The following is a 7,316-nucleotide window of genomic DNA, read 5'->3' on the forward strand; positions in this document are numbered from 1 at the left end:
TAAAAGTCCCCAACTAACCTTTGTAACAAGAAGTAAAACCATCGAAACAATGGAATGGATCTCGACTAACAGTTGCCTTGGACAAGATATCACTGTTCTCAAAATTCCTTCTGCTTGCTTGCCTGAATTGGTTTCTTTTTCGTTGGGCTGAAGTTTTTTTTTTTGGAGAAATAAACACACACACATAAGGGAGAGGAAAATGAGTTTTAATACAAGAGCACACCATAACTCTATTCAAAAGCCATGAAACTCTTAAGGGATCGTTGGGCTGAAGCTGATGTACATCATTATGACTTTGTTGTAAATAACAAACCCACTGTTTTAGTCTTAAACATTGTTTCATTACGCTTTCCACATTTTTCCTTTCAATTTCTGGTATGTATAAACTGTTGTTCTTATATGTAATTTACCCAAATTTTAAACAAGTACACCAATTTCTTAAGAAGAATATAGCTACTTGTCACAACTACAATTTCAGAAATTTAAATTATATATATATATATACATATATATATTACTAAAAAAATATCTAAAAGTAGTTAATGGTTACAATTTTCTTACATTCAAGATGTGAGTGCTAATCAAATTAATTAAGTAGTGTTAGGTTAGAATGCATGTATAATTTGCAATGGCAATTAGGATAAGTTAAATAATAAATTCTTTGGAATGTGGAAGAAGATAGGCAAGCATGACAGAACAATGTAGAGAGAGGTCCAGCAAAATCAAAAATTGGAATTTTGTAAAACTGAGCGGGTCCCGCCTTACAATATGAATCAGATCCAAAAGTCTCCGTCAATGCATCACCCCACCACTGACCATGCTAGCAAACAACTAACTGTCTCAGGCTACTAGCGAACATTCAGCCCTAGTAAAACAAATTAACCAAAAATTTGTTGGCTATATATATATATTTTAAAATGCGAACTTTGACAATATTATTAAGAAGAAGAAAACAATACATCATGAGCCACTAACTGCTCAACAAAAGGGGGACAAACTCCTAACCAAATAAAAGAATCTGATAAGGCTTTAGCGTGTTGGGCTAACCCATGCGCTACTTTATTACCACACCGTGGCACAACAGAAAACAATCACTCCTTAAATCTTGTAGCTTGAAGTAATGATCTGAGATCAAGTTGCAAATACTAACAGGAGGGGTGACTGAGCCCGTGAGTGTTGGCTATATTTGATTGTAAATCTATACTACTATTTAAGAAGTTTCTTCTGTTTGAATCGAATATTTTTTGTTTCAAAATACCCTACACTTGGACAAAATTGGAGGACAATTAAGTAAAATTATATTTCTAACTTTTAAACAACCCACTTCAGAATAACTTCACATCCACTAAACTACTACTAAAATTCAAATTTGCTACAATTACTCCTATCAAAATAGGACAACCAACTCTCCTCTTCTTCTTCTTCTTTTTTCTCTACTTTTTAAAAAAAAGAAAAAAAAAAATCTCTTTTGCAAGATCTCCTTTCCCCCCCCCCCTTTTTTTTAAATTTATTATTATCCTAATTCCATCATTAAAAAAAAAAAAAATCTTTTTTACAAGATCTCTTTTTTTTCCCCCTCTCCTTCACGATAAATTGGTTAAAAAAAAAAAAACCTTACTTTTTTTTTCCTTATCCTTATCTCGAAAAACAAAAAATACTCACTCCCTACTTACACAATCAATTTCAATTTCCTCAAGCACCGTATTTTGCTATTGAAATTTTAATAAAATTCTTTTTATTAAAAAATAATAATAAATAAAAACATTAACAATTATCCTTATCCCCTTTTCTCTCACCTTTAAATTAGGACTCAAGGTTTTAGCTTTAAAATCCTTGATTTTAAATAAACTTATCTCCCACTCCTACAATTCAAAATAAACAGTTTTAGGTCAAATAGTTCCCACGTTCACCACTTCCAAATCTCACTTTTTTTTAATAAAAAAAATATCTTTTCTTCTTTGTGGGGTCATGGATTTTGGGATTTGGCCGAGAGCATGTGGTTTTGGCCGAGAAGCATGGGTGGTCCGAGTCCGAGGAGTACTATCTCCTCGGATAAAACTAAACGCAAATTTGGTATAGATCCTAATGATCAAGGATGACCTTTCAGGAAGTTCTAATAATAGCAACGAGCATCATGAACGTACAAGAGGGATAAGAACTCAAAAATATCTAAGGGAAAGCTGCTACCACTGCATTGTTGAGGAAGTGACCCCTGAACAGTATTATGGCAGCCTTACAGCCACCCTAGAAGACTTTTAGAGGGGCTGATGGGACAAGTATCAGCATAAACCATCAACTGTCCACATGTAGTCCACGTGTAGGGTAAGGATGAAGGGAGAGATGTAATATAAATAAGGGTAGAGATTCCAGAGAAATGTGGGATGAAAAAAGGAGAAGAGAAAGAACTATAGCAATCTCAACAACTCCTGTAACCATGGTCATCCAATATATACTAGAACAGAGCTCCTCGGACTGTGCTGAGGACAAACTTTCTCTCACAAACTGGGTTCAATTCTTGTTGGCTCATCATCCACAACTATATTAACTGTTATCCATGCATTAAAACCTAGCTCTTTGACCCACTCTCTACAAATTTATTGTTCTAGGTTCACTAGGCCAAGATTCCTTACATTTTGGGCTTGGTCTAAAAATCGTGTCCTTACAATTGGTGCCGTCTGTGGGAAGAGCTTGTGGGATAGTGAGTACAACGGTTAGATATGATAGGATTAGACCCCCATCAGTAAGAGTCCCTGGGGAAAGCCATTATGGTAGCCAGTTTACTATGTGAGCAAGTCACTACATGAGGCACACAGCTGTTGTCCTAACTTAGCTACCGCTCAGGTCTATACTACAAAGTGCAGATTATACGGGGAGGATTGCTGAATGGGGCACAGTTCTAGGGGCTTTTGACATCAAGTACATGCCTCGTACCTTTGTCAAGGGCCAGGTCCTCGCGAATTTGGTGGTCGAGTTCGTTGAACCTTCATTAGAGGAAGTGGCAGAAACATATGAGCAATATAAAGGGGCTTTGCAGCGGGGCTAGTTCTTGAAGGTATATATTGATATCATCTAATCTTTAGAAGTGGTTAAACAGAACCTTAGCTATGCCGGGTCCTCGGACCTCCTACTTTGGGGAAATTAACACACACTGACATCTATTAAAGTGGTTAAACAGAACCTTAACTATGCCAGGTCCTCGGACTTCCTGCTGTGGGGAAATTAACACACACTGACATCTTTTGAAGTGGTTAAACAGAACCTTAGCTATGCCAGGTTCTCGGACCTCCTGCTTTGGAGAAATTAACACACATTGGCATCTTTTGAAGTGGTTAAATAGAACTTTAGCTATGTTGGGTCCTCAGACCTCCTACTTTGAGGAAATTAACACACACTAGCATCTTTTGAAGTGGTTAAACAGAACCTTAGCTATGCCGGGTCCTTGGACCTCCTATTTTGGGGAAATTAACACACACTGGCATCTTTTGAAGTGGTTAAACAAAACCTTAGCTATGCCGGGTCCTCGGACCTCCTGCTTTCGGGAAATTAACACACACTGGCATCTTTTGAAGTGGTTAAATGGAACCTTAGCTATGCCAGGTCCTCGGACCTTCTGCTTTGGGGAAATTAACACACACTGGCATCTTTAGAAGTGGTTAAATAGAACCTTAGCTATGCCGGGTCCTCGGACCTCCTGTTGTGGGGAAATTAACACACACTCGCATCTTTTGAAGTGGTTAAACAGAACCTTAGCTATGCCGAGTCCTCGGACCTCCTGCTTTGGGGAAATTAACACACACTGACATCTTTTAAAGTGGTTAAACAGAACCTTAGCTATGACGGGTCCTCGGACCTCCTGCTTTGGGGAAATTAACACACACTAGCATCTTTTGAAGTGGTTAAACAGAACCTTAGATATGCCGGGTCCTCGGGCCTCCTGCTTTAGGGAAATTAACACACACTGACATCTTTTGAAGTGGTTAAACGGAACCTTAGCTATGCCAAGTCCTCGGACCTCTTGCTTTGGGGAAATTAACATACACTAGAATCTTTAGAAGTGGTTAAACAGAACCTTAGCTATGCTGGGTCCTCGGACCTCCTACTGTGGGGAAATTAACACACACTGGCATCTTTTGAAGTGGTTAAACAGAACCTTAGCTATGCCGGGTCCTCAGACCTCCTGCTTTGGGGAAATTAACACACACTGGCATCTTTTGGGAAAATTAACACACACTGGCATCTTTTGAAGTGGTTAAACGGAACCTTAGCTATGCCGGGTCCTCAGACCTTCTGCTTTGGGGAAATTAACACACACTGGCATCTTTTGAAGTGGTTAAACGGAACCTTAGCTATGCCAGGTCCTCAGACCTCCTGCTTTGAGGAAATTAACACACACTAGCATCTTTAGAAGTGGTTAAACAGAATCTTAGCTATGCCGGGTCCTCGGACCTCCTGCTTTGGAGAAATTAACACACATAAGCATCTTATGAAGTGGTTAAACAGAGCCTTAGCTATGTCGGGTCCTCGGACCTCCTGCTTTGGGGAAATTAACACACATTGGCATCTTTTGAAGTGGTTAAATAGAACCTTAGCTATGCCGGGTCCTCAGACCTCCTACTTTGGGAAAATTAACACACACTGGCATCTTTAGAAGTGGTTAAACGGAACCTTAGCTATGCCAGGTCGTCGGACCTCCTGCTTTGGGGAAATTAACTCACACTGGCATCTTTTGAAGTGGTTAAAGAGAACCTTAGCTATGCCGGGTCCTCGGACCTCTTGCTTTGGGGAAATTAACACACATTGACATCGTTTGAAGTGGTTAAACAGAACCTTAGTTATGCCGGGTCCTCAGACCTTCTACTTTGGGAAAATTAACACACACTAGCATCTTTAGAAGTGGTTAAACAGAATCTTAGCTATGCCGGGTCCTCGGACCTCCTGCTTTGGGGAAATTAACACAGACTAGCATCTTTAGAAGTGGTTAAACAGAACCTTAGCTATGCCGGGTCCTCGGACCTTCTGCTTTGGGGAAACTAACACACACTGACATCTTTAGAAGTGGTTAAACAAAACCTTAGCTATGCCGGGTCCTCGGACCTCCTGCTTTGGGGAAATTAACAAACACTGGCTTCTTTAGAAGTGGTTAAACGGAACCTTAGCTATGCCGGGTCCTTGGACCTCCTGTTTTGGGGAAATTAACACACACTGGCATCTTTTGAAGTGGTGAAACGGAACCTTAGCTATGCCAGGTCCTCGGACCTCCTGCTTTGGGGAAATTAACACACACTGGCATCTTTAGAAGTGGTTAAACAGAACCTTAGCTATGCCGGGTTTTCGGACCTCCTGCTAAGAAGAACCTTAGCTATGTCAGGTCCCACAAACCTCCTGCTAAGTGTTAAAAAGAGTCTTAGATATGCCGGGTTCTCGGACCTCCTGCTAAGAAGAGCCTTAGCTACGTCAAGTCCCACAGACCTCCTGCTTAGAAGAGCCTTAGCTACGTTAGGTCCCACAGACCTCCTGCTAAGTGTTAAAAAGAGCTTTAGCTATGCGGGGTTCTCAGACCTCCTGCTTTGAGGAAATTAACACATAATGGTATCTCTCTTCAAAGTGTTTAAACTATAACTCAATCATGCCTCGGTCCTCGGACCAGATGATGTGAGAAAATTAACACTTCATGACATCTCTCTTCAAGGTATTGAAACTATAAACTTGATTATGCCTCGGTCCTCGGACCACATACTTTGGGGAATTATCATTCCACAACATCTATTTGTTTCTCACTAAGTGTCAAGATGGGCCTAAGATTATAACCAAATCCTTTAATTGGTAGCTTTGAAAGGAGCAATTCATAGTATAAATATGGGGCACGTGAAACGACACTTCCACAGGTGTAAATTAAAGGATCAAAGCAAAATCAACTCTTAAGAATTCAAAACCCCACTTTTCTCCTCGGACGTGAGGAGAAAACCAGAGTTTGGAGGGGCTATTGTGGGGTCATGGATTTTGGGATTTGGCCGAGAGCATGTGGTTTTGGCAGAGAAGCATGGGTGGTCCGAGTTCGAGGAGTACTATCTCCTCGGATAAAACTAAACGCAAATTTGGTATAGATCCTAATGATCAAGGATGACCTTTCAGGAAGTTCTAATGATAGCAACGAGCATCATGAACATACAAAAGGGATAAGGACTAAAAAATATCTAAGGGAAATTTGCTACTACCGCATTAATGAGGAAGTGACCTCTGAACAGTATTATGGCAGCCTTACAGCCACCCCATAAGACTTTTAGAGGGGGCTGATGGGACAAGTATCAACATAAACCATCAACTGTCCACATGTAGTCCACGTGTAGGGTAAGGATGAAGGGAGAGATGTAATATAAATAAAGGTAGAGATTCCAGAGAAAGGGGGGATGAAAAACGGAGAAAAGAAAGCACTATAGCAATCTCAACAACTCCTGTAACCATTGTCATCCAATATATACTAGAACAGAGCTCCTTGGACTGTGCTGAGGACAAACTTTCTCGCACAAACCGGGTTCAATTCTTGTTGGCTCATTATCCACAACCATATTAACTGTTATCCATGCATTAAAGCCTAGCTCTTTGACCCACTCTCTACAAATTTATTGTTCTAGGTTCACTAGGCTAAGATTCCTTACATTTTGGGCTTGGTCTAAAAATCGTGTCCTTACATTCTTTATCTTATTCTCATTATATAAGCACACACTATCTCTATTTATATATATTTCACGTCTCTTTTTAGGTTCTTTTCATAGATTTCAGGATTTCATCACTTTTTTGCTCACTTAATTTTCATCTCCAATTTTAGAAAGGTTTGTTTCCTTTGACGATGTTAAAATTATTAATTTATTAGTTTGTGTATTTTTGTTTTCATAATTTTTTTTTACTAATCTTAACCCCCCCCCCCTTTTTTTTATCTCTTCTTCTTTATCTCTTTCTCAAGTCTCTTTTCCAATTTATTTCCACAATTTATTGTTTTGATACTCTCAGTCTTAGGAACAGAAATCAACACTTATATCATTCCAAATTTGCACATATCCAATAGAGTAAATTTATTATTCAAAAAAAAAAATCCCGCATGATGTATTATTATAATTTTTTTTTGTGAGGGTTTTTTTTTTTACTATATAAAAATTCAAGTTGTACATATTTGATGCTTTCTTTTCATGTCATTTTTTTATGAACATTTTTTTTCCTATTTTTCAATTAGGTTTGTTTTCGGAAATTTTTTGTAATGATCATTGCTCTTTTTGAGGTTGTGACTTTGAGTTTGGCTGATTATGTAACGGACCAAGTAA

The sequence above is a fragment of the Castanea sativa genome, chromosome 1 (genome assembly GCF_040712315.1).
Source record: "Castanea sativa cultivar Marrone di Chiusa Pesio chromosome 1, ASM4071231v1".
Taxonomy (NCBI): domain Eukaryota; kingdom Viridiplantae; phylum Streptophyta; class Magnoliopsida; order Fagales; family Fagaceae; genus Castanea; species Castanea sativa.